At 46.0% G+C, this 13,805-nt stretch overlaps 1 protein-coding gene across 6 annotated transcripts in view; it reads right to left on the bottom strand.

The window, feature by feature from the left end:
* The window catches only part of COMMD10 (COMM domain containing 10), a 470,400-nt gene that overhangs the window by 206,817 nt on the left and 249,778 nt on the right, over positions 1-13,805 (bottom strand). The gene's annotated exons all lie outside the window — the stretch shown is intronic.

Consider the following 13,805-nt stretch of genomic DNA (forward strand, 5'->3'; position numbering starts at 1 on the left):
CTCAGCCTATTGCTGTCCGTCACTGGATATTTAAACCAGCTCCACCTGGAAGCTGATGCCTGAGCAACTCTAACATTCAGTGTGCTCCTTGACTCTGAATGTGCCAGGTCCTGTCTAAACTATCTCCTAGCCTGTTTTCTGTCCGCCTTCCTAGAGGCTGTATTTCTAGGCCAGTCTGAACACGCTCCTAGCCTGCTCGTCCCGCCTTCTAGGGGCCGCATACCTAGATCTGTTATCTGTGTTTTCTTGCCTGTCTGTCCGCCTTCCTGGAGGCTGTATTTCCAGGCCAGTCTGAACACGCTCCTAGCTTGTTCGTCCCGCCTTCTAGGGGCCGCATACCTAGACCCGCTCCTGTATCTCGCTGCAGTGTCAGTTCTTGTCTGAACACTCTCCTAGCCTGTTACCTGGTTTTCTCTGTGTCCGTACCTTCCCTTTTCTTGCAGAGTCTGAACCTGCACCTAACTCTTACTCGTTGCCGCTGTACTTCCGTTTGTGAGTTTAGTGTCCACTCGCTACATCATTGCAAGTATCTTGTGTATATCTGGTTCTGCCTTTCCCTTCCAGTCTGTTCCGTGTGAACAGAGCTCTGTCCCCTCTGCTCTGCCTTGCTCACCGCTCCGGCGGTTTCTGCCCGCTCTGCCTTGCTGACCGCTCCGGCGGTTTCTGCCCGCTCTGCCTTGCTCACCGCTCCGGCGGTTCCTGCCTGCTCTGCCTTGCTCACCGCTCCGGCGGTTCCTGCCTGCTCTGCCTTGCTCACCGCTCCGGCGGTTCCTGCCTGCTCTGCCTTGCTCACTGCTCCGGCGGTTCCTGTCTGCTCTGCTTTGCTCACCGCTCTGGCGGTTCCTGCCTGCTCTGCTTTGCTCACTTCTCCGGCGGTTTCTGCCTGCTCTGCCTTGCTTACCGCTCCGGCAGTTCCTGCCTACTCAGCCTTGCTCACCGCTCCGGCGGTTCCTGCCTGCTCTGCCTTGCTCACCGCTCCGGCGGTTTCTCCCTGATCTGCTTGCTCACCGCTCAAGCGGTACCTCTCTGCTCTGCTTGTCTACCACATCTGCGGTTCTGTTCCTGAATCCCAGTCTGTACTGGACCCTATGCAGCCTGTGCTCCAACCTGCTAGTACCTCCCCGTCTGCACGCCAGCCGTACTTGTCAGTACCCTTCTGTCTGCATACCAGCTGTGCCTGTCAGTATCCTCCAGTCTGCACTCCAGCCGTGCCTGCCAGTGCCCACCAGTCTGCATGCCAGTACCCACCTGTCTGTGTGCCAGCCTAACCTGCCTATTCCTGTATTCCCCGGTGTGGGTCAACAGCCGTGTCCGGGGTCTGGCCTGGAGTAGCACCTGGTCCCTCTGCTCGGTTCCTCCCTGGTGCACGGCGTCGTTAGCCGTCGTGCGACCTTGGTCGGATCGGGTAGATACTTAGTTACGCCCCTCCAGGCACTCTCGCGATTCATGGCATAGTGGAATCACTAAATCATGCACACGCCAGTCAGCCCGGGCGTGTGCATAACACCTCACATATAATAAAACTGTCAAACAGTTGCAAATCATGGGAGCGATTTAACCTCATCACCGAGCAGCTATAAATACTCGGAGCTCGGCCCGAGCATACTCGGCGAAAGGGTTAATAGAACATACTCGCTCAACACTAATCCTTATGCTTTGAATGGTGGTTCCTGGGACTACAATGACTTTAATGAGCTATTCTGTGAAAAAAAGATGCGTTAGTCAGCAGGACGGCTTAGGAAATGAGGCGTTCATAGATCCGCTCATTATTTATTTGCTCTTCATTATTTCATACATTTGGTTACACTGCCCTAGCGATATGTAGGTAAAGTGTAAACTAAAATGCCGACTTCATACAGTCACCCCAGCAAAGAATGTGTTATACTGATTGAATGGAAAACACCTGCCTATCTAGATGCTGCTCCCTGTCATGGGCGCTCTTACTAAAAGCCTCTGCGTGCTCTCAGAGAATGAGCCTTTCAAGCTCTCCGTGACTTGTCCAACCTTCACTTGGTGTAATTTGTGCAGGCGCAGCATGCGGGTCATCACAGAGCACTCCATCACTATCTCGTTCTCCCATGCTCTTGTGGCAACCTATATTCTTCTGATAGCTGAGACAAATAAACAGACTCCACTTTGCTTTGCCTGACTGAGCCACACAGACCTGTCCTTTAAACTGATGCGCACATAATTTACATCAGTTTTACTTCGTCACGGGCGGCAAGACCGATCTCTATGGTGTGAAGTGAGAATTACTCTCAGTCTATCAAAGCTGAAAGCCATCTCAGGCTCTAAGTAACCGCAGCTCAGAAATCTGCAGTTTTCTTACAAAAATCAGAAAGCGTGTAATTTTTAGTTTACAGAGGCGCCTTGCAATGCGATAAAAGACAACACACTTCTACAGGCCTCGCGGGTTACTCATTATCATTGAGATGACTACTAGAATTTCATGTAAAACTTGTTTTATGAACCATTAATTCTGAAAGCGCCACATTCCACATAAAATGTGGTTGCTCTGTTCCGCATTGACATGCAGATGTGTAGTTTTTAATACTTTCCTTGGATCTCATACATAGCGGTAGAAAATGACTTTAGGGTGCGACAGCATGTATGGGGCTCTGACGATACCAAAATCACCCTCAATGGTCCTAGCAAGGTACATCCTGGTCAGTGACTGATGCAATTTCCTAGTCAGAGCAGGTTCAACAAAGCTGAACTTACACAGTAAGGTCTCCTTCACAAGTACGTTTCTCCAGTACGTGTGGTATCCACTTCTTTTCATAGATCCCACACGTACCCATTATAACCTATGGTGTTATGCACATCCATTGTTTTACACGGACCGAGTGTCCGTGTAAAACACAAGGAGACATGTCCATTTTTTTCTGGCAGCACGGATGACAAGGGCCAATATAAGTCTATGGGTCTGTGAAAAACACATACAGCACACGGATGGCATTCGTGTGTCATCTGTGTTTAACGTTGCAAAGGATAGGAAAAGCTTTTTACTTTCTTTCTTTATTGCATACCAGAAAAACGCTGATGACACACTGATGGTAAAAAGGAACACACGGATGGTAAAAATGGACACCTGGATGACACACGGATGGTAAAAATGGACACCCGGATGACACACGGATGGTAAAAATGGACACCCGGATGGTAAAAATGGACACCCGGATGACACACGGATGGTAAAAATGGACACACGGATGGTAAAAATGGACACCCGGATGACACACTGATGGTAAAAATGGACACCCGGATGACACACTGATGGTAAAAATGGACACCCGGATGACACACGGATGGTAAAAATGGACACCCGGATGACACACTAATGGTAAAATGGACACCCAGATGATACACCGATGTCTGATCCAAAACACTGATAAAATCTGTATTGTTAACCGTTGGTACAGTCTAGACAGAAAATCTGTCATGTACTGGCCAAATCTAAATTCATCGGTTGACTAGCCAGAGAAAAAACTTGTACAAATGTGTTTAAAATGCTGATTTATATCACTTGTGTCCCAATTTCACCACTGCTCCTGCTGTACATCCTCGTTCATTCCAATATCCAAGGGAAGATTGCCCTCGCTCTTTACCAGCATGTTTTTTTTCTCAGTGCAAATTTCAGGGGCAGGCATTACACTAGTAATTCGCTGACACTAGAGCATATTAATTTATTAACAACTTTATACCTAGTGGAATGTCTGACTTTATGACCATGTCTATATGTCTTCTTTATTTATATCAAGGCTATAATATCCAAAACTCGGCCGCAGGGGTAGGCGCCCCGACGCTCGGCCGCAGGGGTAGGCGCGCCGACGCTCGGCCGCAGGGGTAGGTGCGCCGACGCTCGGCCGCAGGGGTGGACGCGCCGACGCTCGGCCGCAGGGGTGGACGCGCCAACGCTCGGCCGCAGGGGTGGACGCGCCAACGCTCGGCCTCAGGGGTGGACGCGCCGACGCTCGGCCGCAAGGGTAGACGCGCCGACGCTCGGCCGCAAGGGTAGACGAGCCGACGCTCGGCCGCAAGGGTAGACGCGCCGACGCTCGGCCGCAAGGGTAGACGCGCCGACGCTCGGCCGCAAGGGTAGACGCGCCGACGCTCGGCCGCAAGGGTAGACGCGCCGACGCTCGGCCGCAAGGGTAGACGCGCCGACGCTCAGCCGCAAGGGTAGACGCGCCGACGCTCGGCCGCAAGGGTAGACGCGCCGACGCTCGGCCGCAAGGGTAGACGCGCCGACGCTCGGCCGCAAGGGTAGACGCGCCGACGCTCGGCCGCAAGGGTAGACGCGCCGACGCTCGGCCGCAAGGGTAGACGCGCCGACGCTCGGCCATACGGTTAGACGTCCCGACATTCGGTCATAAAGGGTAGACGTCCCGACACTCAGCCATAAAGGTTGATATCTCGACACTCAGCCATAAAGCTAGACGTCCAAACATGCCTTCATGACTAAAAGTTTCAATACCCAAGGTACTTTAATGACCAATGCCATGGTGTTTGCAAAAAATCCCACATACCTACATTAGTACGCACTACATAAAGACTCATTCAGACATCAGATTTTTTGACGTACGAGAAAATTGGATTAAGTTTCATCAGTATCAAAGTTTTATCAGTGTCATCAGAGATTCATTAGTTTTTTTTCATTAAGGAGAGCAACAAATGGTGATCGGTTCACCTTCCAATAAAGACAGTTCAGTAGAAAAACCACTGAACAAATTCACATAGGAACCCTGGTAGACCTTGTTTGGTCAGGCTGTGCAGCAAAGGAGTGTGAGACACACCAGGCTGGTATCAAGTTCAGGAATAGGAGAAAGAGTCCGTGAGGACTACTCTTCAACACCAATGAAAAAAATGTTAAACCATAATGTTTAATGTGCAATTAAAAACATGGTGGCAAAAGCAAAAAGAATGAAAAGGATTAAGGCTCCAAAAGCTTACGCATTTTGGGTTAATAACCATTATTTATTTTTTTCTCATCATTGAAAAAAAGTATTAAGCTTCTCCATTATTCTACTATCGACCAGTGAAAAAAAATCTGACATGTGAACAGTGACTATCATAGGTAATGAGTGCTATCCGTGGAAAAAAGAAAACGGATAGCACGAGAAAACCTGACATGTGAATGAGCCCTAAGCCTTCTCAGCCAAGAGTCTTTGGATTGGTGGGGACTGCGTAGCTTCATTTGTTATTTTGTAACATTTTCGGTCTTTGGCTAAAAGCTTTTTAAAGGGAACCTACAGCTTAATAGTGTTCTGAACATGCCCAGTACCCAGAGTTAGATCCTCGCTGCAGGGAGGAAACGAACTTTATTCCCCCTGGCAGGGTTCGGCGTTCAGTCACGTGGGTGGCGCCGACAAAGCTTCAGTTACCGCTCTGTGTATAGAGAGTGGCGGCTGTAACCGCACCCCCGGCCCTGACTGACAGCCAGCTCAAATGTTGATCCTGTTGTCAGTCAATGCGGGGACAGCGGTTACACCCCTGTGAAAAGTTGTCCAAGACCATTTGTTTCGGCTGACTATTCTGATGAGGTTCCCAGCCGGCTTCGCCTCGCCCTGCTCCGATTGATTGACAAGTCTCTCTCTATAATTATATAGGGAAACACTTGTCAGTCAAAGGATCAGGACGAGGAGAAGCCGGCCGGGGACAGCAAAGAACTAGACAAAGTCTCCGGCTGGCCTTTCAAAGTATGTTTACACTGAAAATGCCAGAGCATATCTGGCTACAATCATACATCTAGTGTTCTTTTATACTGACCATGGCTCGGGCAGCATCAAACTAATGACAGGTTCCCTTTAAAGATATTACCAGTTGGCTCCCATAAGTAACATAAGCATTTTTTTATTATAAAATTACATAAGTAACTGATATGCAATTTCCTAAATTATTTAAAGTAACCAGAAAAGAGGAAATATTGCTTTAAATTGGTGCAAAGCTAAAGAGGGAGGGGCCACACAAAATACAGGGAAGATAGGGAATGACCTCTACTAAAGTAAAAGTACAACTATTATTTCAGGAGGACTTGCAGCAGAATTCCCCTACTGCCCTCTCCATAGAAGTTTATGGGCACCAACTATCATCCTCTATTTCAACAATGGGAAAATCTGTATTCACCTTTGTGCTGAGAGCAAAATATCAAAACAGGAGGAGAAAGAAGCTAATTTCACAGACAAGAAATGTTTATTTTCATGTGCAGTATTGATTTGTGAAATTAAAATATAATTGTCTGTTTTAATTTTTAAGTAAATAGACAATATTATAATGCAAATTGATATTGTTGTAACTATTTCAAATCATCAGCCCTGACAATAAAAAGAGCAAAAAAAGACCTTCCAAACAGCACAGAGAAAAGCTTATTTCTGATAATACCTAAATAATACATATTGTACATTCCAATTATGAGAGCCCAGAGACAAAACAAAGCCATCCAGAGAGCTCAGCGAGCATCAGTCAAATTAAAGCATCGCACTACACATGCATTCATTGTTCCAGGGGCTAAGTAAATGCCAAACACAAAAATATCTTTACGTTCACATCGGAAAGGTTTACTAAGCCTCGGGGCATCTGAATAATACACTCTCATTGATGTCAACTTTTTCCTTACATTGTGGATAGTCAGACTATTTTATTATTTACAAAGAAAATGTTACTTCATTATTAGGTGAGGATTTCATAAGTATTAACACTCAGGTGAACCCCAGTATCCTCCCCGGCACAAATCAAACTAAAAAGAGCTGAACACATAGGTTTTGCTTATCAAGGAACTGAGAGATTAAAGGGGTTGTCCACTACTTTAGATTACCCCCCCCCCCAATGTATCCCCCCGGGGGGCGCCTAAGACTTTTTGTAAATACCGTTGCAGATAATGCCTGTGAGCAGCGCTATCGGTGGCCACTCACAGGCATCACGTGACCCCCGGCTGCAGCCGGCTCGGACATCCGCTGATGTCACGGCAAGGGGGGTCTTTGTCTTCCTGGTTCCGCGGTGGATACCAGGCTCTGGGCGGGGTTACCCCCCCGTGTCACACCCGGCATCCACCGCGTGCTCTGCCTCTCCCCATTCATTGGGAAAGCGCGCAGTGGATGCTGGATGTGAAGCGAGGGGCAACCCAGCAGCCACCGCGGGGACCCCAGCGCTGAGTCACACCTCACTTGTTGTGACGTCAGGGCGGGGTCACGACAAAGGTCAAAGTCTTAGAGGCCCTGGGGGGATACATTGGGGGGATTAATATAAAGTAGTGCATGACTTCTTTAAAGGCCCTGATATATATTAGGTGAAGGTCAGGCGAACCTTCCGATGTGTAGGGGCGTCCAACCCTCCCCAAAGATAATGTCATGGAGCAAAAGGATCGGGCAAGTTGGAATTTCCAAGCCTGAACCTTTTGCTTTCGGGGGAGGTATGCCGATGTCAGAAATATCTTGCAACAGTGTCTTCTCTCAATTGAAAACACATGAATGCTCGGCCGAGCAAAATGAACGGTTCGACAACAGATATCTTAAGTGCATGATCAGCTTAGGAGCTGACGATACTCAATAGTGATATTATCTCCTTGAGTGTACTCTCACACTGGTGTATATTCTCTCATGCGAGAAAATCGGGCCGATTATGCTAATGACACTTGGATGAAACGCTGATCAGAGTTTGTGCCGAGTGTCATGTGAGTGTGATTGGATCCTATTGCATGAGAGAATTGTATCACAGGTGCGGAGAAGATGGAGAACTTAATTTCTCCATCTTCTCCATGGTCTCTGTGCGCGTACATCAGACTGTACTCGGGTGACATCCAAGTGCATTCCGATGTTTCACATGCACCCATAGACTTGTATAGGTGCGCATGATCCAATTATCAGTCTGAAACGGCAGGAGAAAAGCATCGCAGATCTGCACTGCCCCACAGTATAACATTGGGCCGAGTGCTATCCGATAAAACATTGTATAATACCCGGCTGTGTTATACGGCAGTGTGAGCAAACACTAAAATTGAGGCTCTGCATGTTCAAAACAATTTTTGATTTGTTAAAGGGGTTGGACACGTTGTGGGTCAATTTATACTATACCATAAATCTTTGTGTTTCTGCTAGCTCTATAACTTCACATGCCACCGCAGCCCACAGATAGGGCTATAAAGCATCGGACGTGGTGTTCTAATCAAAAATACACAAGATGGCATCAATACAGTGATTAATCGCCGGGCTCTTAATGCATCCACTTGGGTGCAGGCTGAATCCATTTAACGTGTACGCAGATACAGACAGCAACATGTTTTGTGTCTGAACCGGTGCAGAATGAGACAAAAATACAAGCCCGCCACCATCATGATCCCTATGGATGGAGAGAATGCTGTATCACATACAGTCCTACCCATGATTAGCAGGGGGGATTGAATGAAGTCCTGAGTACATTTAAAGCTCTCTGGCACAAAGGTTTATGACATGTTAGAAAATTGACTGGAAATTGGTGTACTTTCTTAAGGCCCCATAATATAGCTCACTCTATAGCAATACTTTAAAGGGCCAGTCTCACAAAGACAATTCTTGCTTGGAATGAAGCTGATGAGTAACTAAGCACTGGGCAAAATTTTGGTGAGAGATACCAATCCCCTTGCCCAAAAAAGAAAAAGAAAAACCATAATAACATACTATAGACTTTCAATGAAAGTAGGCAATAGAACGATATAGAAAAGACCTATAAATATCACTATTTTATAAAAGGTAACAATCATTTAAAAAATGATATAGAAGATGCTATGTATTGCCGATTGGTGGTGGCCCGGGTCCTTAAGCCCCCACAAATCAGTCAAAATATCACTATGAAGTGTACAGCTCCTGCATGAGATGCACGCATAGGGTGGTACGGCCTCAGTAGTAAGTCTATGGGTTCATACACCTCTCTATGTACAGATAGAGAGTTTCTATTGAGTTTGTGTAATCTATTGAGGCTATACTGAGCAGTGGGGGTCTTAGGAGCTGAACCCCCAAGAATCGTCAACACATAACATCCCCTATCATACATAAATATTTTTTTTTGTAAATGATAGTTGCCATTTCACTTTCCTAACTCAAATGTCATATTCCTGAGCTTGCAATCAGACACATACCGTGGAGATACCCGGGCGGACTCTATTACACGTGTAAAGCATGTTATGAATTACCCTACCAGGAGCTTTAGATTTTAATCCCGGTATCTGCTATTTCCTGGCAAGGCATCCCATATTTTACCTGTCACTGTCACCACGTCTGTGCATTGTTCTCCCAAGCAGCACGCCCGCTGCCTTGGGGTCATATTTGACACTAAACTTTCCTTTACTCCCTACATCCGATCACTCACCGGCTCGTCACCTGCATCTTAAAAACATCTCCAGAATCCAACCTTTTCTCACCTGAAACTGCTAAAACTCTTACTGTCGCACTTATTCACTCTCATCTGGACTACTGCAATTCTGTACCACTCTCGGTCTCCCTCTTACCAAACATTCTCCTCTCCAATCCGTCCTGAATGGGGCAGCCAGGGTCGTATTTCTGTCCAGCTGCTTCACCGATGCCTCCATCTTGTGCCAGTCATTACACTGGTTACCCATTCACTACAGGGTCCAATATAAACTCATCGCTCTCACCCACAAAGCTCTCCACAGTTCTGCACCGCCTTATATCTCCTCTCTCATCTCCGGTCTATCGCCCTACACGTGCCCTCCATTCTACAAATGACATAAGACTAACATCCCCCATAATCCAAACCGCGCACCTCCGTCTCCAAGACTTCTCTCGTGCTGCGCCAGTTCTCTGGATTGCTCTACCCCAGACGATCCGACTGATGCCTAGCCACCACATCTTCAAGTGTGCTTTAAAAACCTCTCTCTTTAAACAAGTCTACCACCTTAACAACACAATAAACTAACTTTCCCCTGTTCCCTCCTAAATATTATTCAAAATATGTTCCCTACTATTCATCTGTCTCCACACCCTCCATGCACACGATAACTGCACTTGATACTTGATTAATGCACTTAAACATAAGGGCTGATGACCGGATCATGCACGTCCCCCCATTTCCTTGTAGATTGTAAGCTTGTGAGCAGGGACCTCACTCCTGATGTAACTGTTTAAACTATTTCACCTTGTATTGAATCTATAGTCTATACATGTCCCCGCTTAATTGTAAAGTGCTGTGGAATATGTTGGCGCTATATAAATAAAAATTATTATTATTATTGTTGTTCAGAACCACTTAAATCCTGGCTCTTCAGTGATAACGTTCTCACCTGCCATGCTCCTGCCCAGTTGTAGATGCATTCCTACTTAGTATTTGTACGTGACGTCAGATTTTGTTATATAAAGCATAATTCCAAGCTGGATATCGTGGAGTTTATTTCTGTCCTAATTTAAAATCTGAAGAAACACAATAAAATGTGTGGTGGCTGCAAATGGATTAAACATTGCACGGAGTCCAATAATGTTCGACTTTCTCCCAGTTTGGTCATAGCAATCCCTCTAAAAATAAACGACAACAATCTATTTGCATAACACATGTGTTTATCTCTATACAAGGTAAAATCCAACTTCACGCTGGCAAAATCCTTCTTCTCTGCAAATACTGATGAGAATGATGTTAATGCTCATCTAATCACCGTGCCGCACGCCCACTGGAGTCTTGGCTGCGGAGAAAGCTGGACCGGGCCCTCTGCTCTGTTCTGATTACATTCCCAACAATAGAGAAATACCTAAATCAGGCAATCAAAATCACGCCGGCTTGTTTTTTCTGTGTTGTGCACTCATTCTCTATGGCACAGTTTTATGCCAGGCTACAAAACAATGGAAACTTTACAGCAGAGAATTTGGTCCTGTCTGGCAGCTAAAGAAAAATCATGCTATTTTTCAGCCATCCCGGAAGGATCACCCACCAGTCTATTGAAGCAGATGCAACTGCGCATTTGTAGTCAGCATGTGTTTGCAGTGCTACAGATGGAAACAGGACACGGATTGGGAGTCAGGTCCGGCTACAAATACTGCCTGACTGTCCTGCAACGTTTGTTCGTGATTTCCCATCTGACACACATGCCCTGACCCATCAGTCATTTCACTTGTAAAATATTTCATTCTTTAAAGCTATGTGCCCACGATGCAGAAATGCAGAAAAAATGCATGCGGATTGTACATGCGGATTGTACATGCGGATTGTACATGCGTTTTCCTGCCAGGGACAAGCGGAAGTGAAGCGTTTTGATCATGCGATTTCCCATGCGGGTTGTCAAGCGCTTTCCAAGCGATTTTAGCATCACTTGACAACTTGGTCACACTATATAATCCATGCAACTGGCATGGATTTTATACAGTGTGACCAAGTTAGTTAAAAAAAAGAATAAAAATGGTAAAAAATAAAAAAAAACATTATACTTACCTTCTGATGGCCCCCGGTCTCCTTATCCGATGCGTCCGGTCTTCCCGGTGTCTCGCGCTTGTATAAAAGGACCTGCCATGACGTAATTTAGTCATGTGACGGGTACCGTCACATGACTCATTGATGTCATGGCAGGTCCTTTTAGACCATCGCGAGCTGCCGGGAAGCCAGGACGCATCGCCATGGAGACCGGGGGCCATAAGAAGCTAAGTATAGTGTATATTTTTTATTTTATTCTTTTTTTTACAGGTAGTATGGTACCTGGGTCTGGAGGAGAGTCTCCTCTTCTCCAGACCCGGGTACATCCGTACATTGAATCGCTTAATATCCACATGTGCACATGTAGTCATGCGGATATTAAGCGATTCAATGCAAGTCAATGGCGGCAAAAACGCCGCGATTACGCAAAATAATTGGCAGTGCTACGTTTTTTTCCGCAATGATAATCCGCAGTGGAAATTTCCGCAGCATGTGCGCAGCACATGCGGATTATCATTGGGGAACATGGCAGACCTTCTACCAAGCGTTTTTTAAGCGTTTCTGCAGCGGAATTGCTGCTGCGGAAACGCTTAAAAAAAAAAAACGCATAGTGGGCACACAGCCTTAGGAGATCATTTGGAAGAAAATATTATGACCTGCACAATTAGGCTGTGTGCCCAATATGCGTTTTTTAAGCGTTTCCAATCGGCAATTCCGCTGACGTCAGCGGTCGCGTGACCCGTCACATGACTAAATGACGTCATGGAAGGTCCTTTTACACAACTGCGAGACACCAGGGAGACCAGACGCATCGGATAAGGAGACCGGGGGGCCATCGGAATGTGAGTATAATGTTTTTTTTTATTTTTTACCAATTTTATTCTTTTTTTTTTAACTAACTTGGTCACAACTATATAAAATCCATGCCGTTTGCATGGATTTATATAGTGTGACCAAGTTGTCAAGCACTTTCCAAGTGATGCTAAAATCACTTGGAAAGCGCTTGACAACTCGCTTGAAATCGAATGATCAAAACACTTCAATTACGCTTGTCCCTGGCATGCACAATCCGCATGTACAATCCGCATGCACAATCAGCATGCACAATCCGCATCCGTTTTTTTCTGCCAGGGAGACGCAGAAACGCTCAGGAAAAATCTGGAGCATTTCTGCATCGTGGGCACATAGCCTTAGTTTATTTGTATTCTTCTGGATAAGTAATAAAAAGAGAACACTACAGAAAAAGCATAGCAAGGATGTCACTATCAAATATTGTCCTGTAGGAGGGAGTTGGTTAGGAATTCAATCATTTTGCATTAAAAAAAAATTTTCTGTTCTTCAATGTAAAAAAAACAAAACTAAATACACTGCTAAATACAATAAAACAAGCAAATACAATGGGACGAATACTGTGTGCATGAATGGGCACAATACAAACTGAAATTAGGCTGATACACTTTTTAAGCACTTTTTTGGAGATCACGGTAAGACTTGCAACTCTGGTGTACGGCAGGTAGGTTATTTAAGAAAAAAGATAATCAGACTTGTAGACAATTGTCTTTTCTGATATTTCAGGAGTTACATATGGACTATTTGACACTTCATATGCAAAGGATTTACTGCTAACAACATTCTTGTTAGGTGTCAGTAACATTGTGAGTGATACGCCTTGTAAATGTCAGGGAGCACGGAGAGGGAAGGCTGCCACTTCTTAACAGGGCTTCCACAGACAGGCTTTACACCACCCACTCTGTCTAGAAGATCCCAGAGGATGCACAGGCCTTCACTCTTGAGCCCCTGGCCTTCACTCTTGAGCCCCTGTACAGGGATCTGAACTTAAACAGGAGCTTTTTAGTTAGGTTCACGGAGTGGCTGCTGGTCAAGGCAGCAAGCTGGAAGAGAATGGTCAGAAAGCCACGTCAATACCAGTAGGTCAGGGACAAGAAAAAAATGGTCAGGCATAAGGCTAGTCTAAACAGGGTCTGAGATCAGAAACAGGAACGAACAAGAGCTGAATAAAAGGAGTGAAGTTGAGCTAGTATAAACTTTAACTATTAGCTCCCAGCAATAATTTGGGAGTTTAAGTAGGGCATGGTGCTGTACCATCGGCTACAGACGGGAGCTGATCACTCCTGATAGACACCAGACCCACCCATATTGCCAGACTGGGCGGCACTACAGGTCCCAGTCATACTAACATCTCTGGCTGGACAGAGCCAAAACTGCTCAGAAGTTCTGGTCCTGACGTCTGCCCATGAACATCCCTGATTTGCCACGCAGATGTTAACTGCGTGACAGCGTGGCAAATCAGGGATGATCATGGGCGGAGCCAATTTTCTGGCGCGAACAAGCCGTAACCCCGAACACAAACCCTAATTTGAAATGCCGAACAAATTCGTCAACACTAGTCATGATGCTTT

Source organism: Phyllobates terribilis, unplaced genomic scaffold (assembly GCF_046119375.1).
Source record: "Phyllobates terribilis strain yellow unplaced genomic scaffold, ASM4611937v1 Scaffold_1__5_contigs__length_1240528914, whole genome shotgun sequence".
Lineage (NCBI taxonomy): Eukaryota > Metazoa > Chordata > Amphibia > Anura > Dendrobatidae > Phyllobates > Phyllobates terribilis.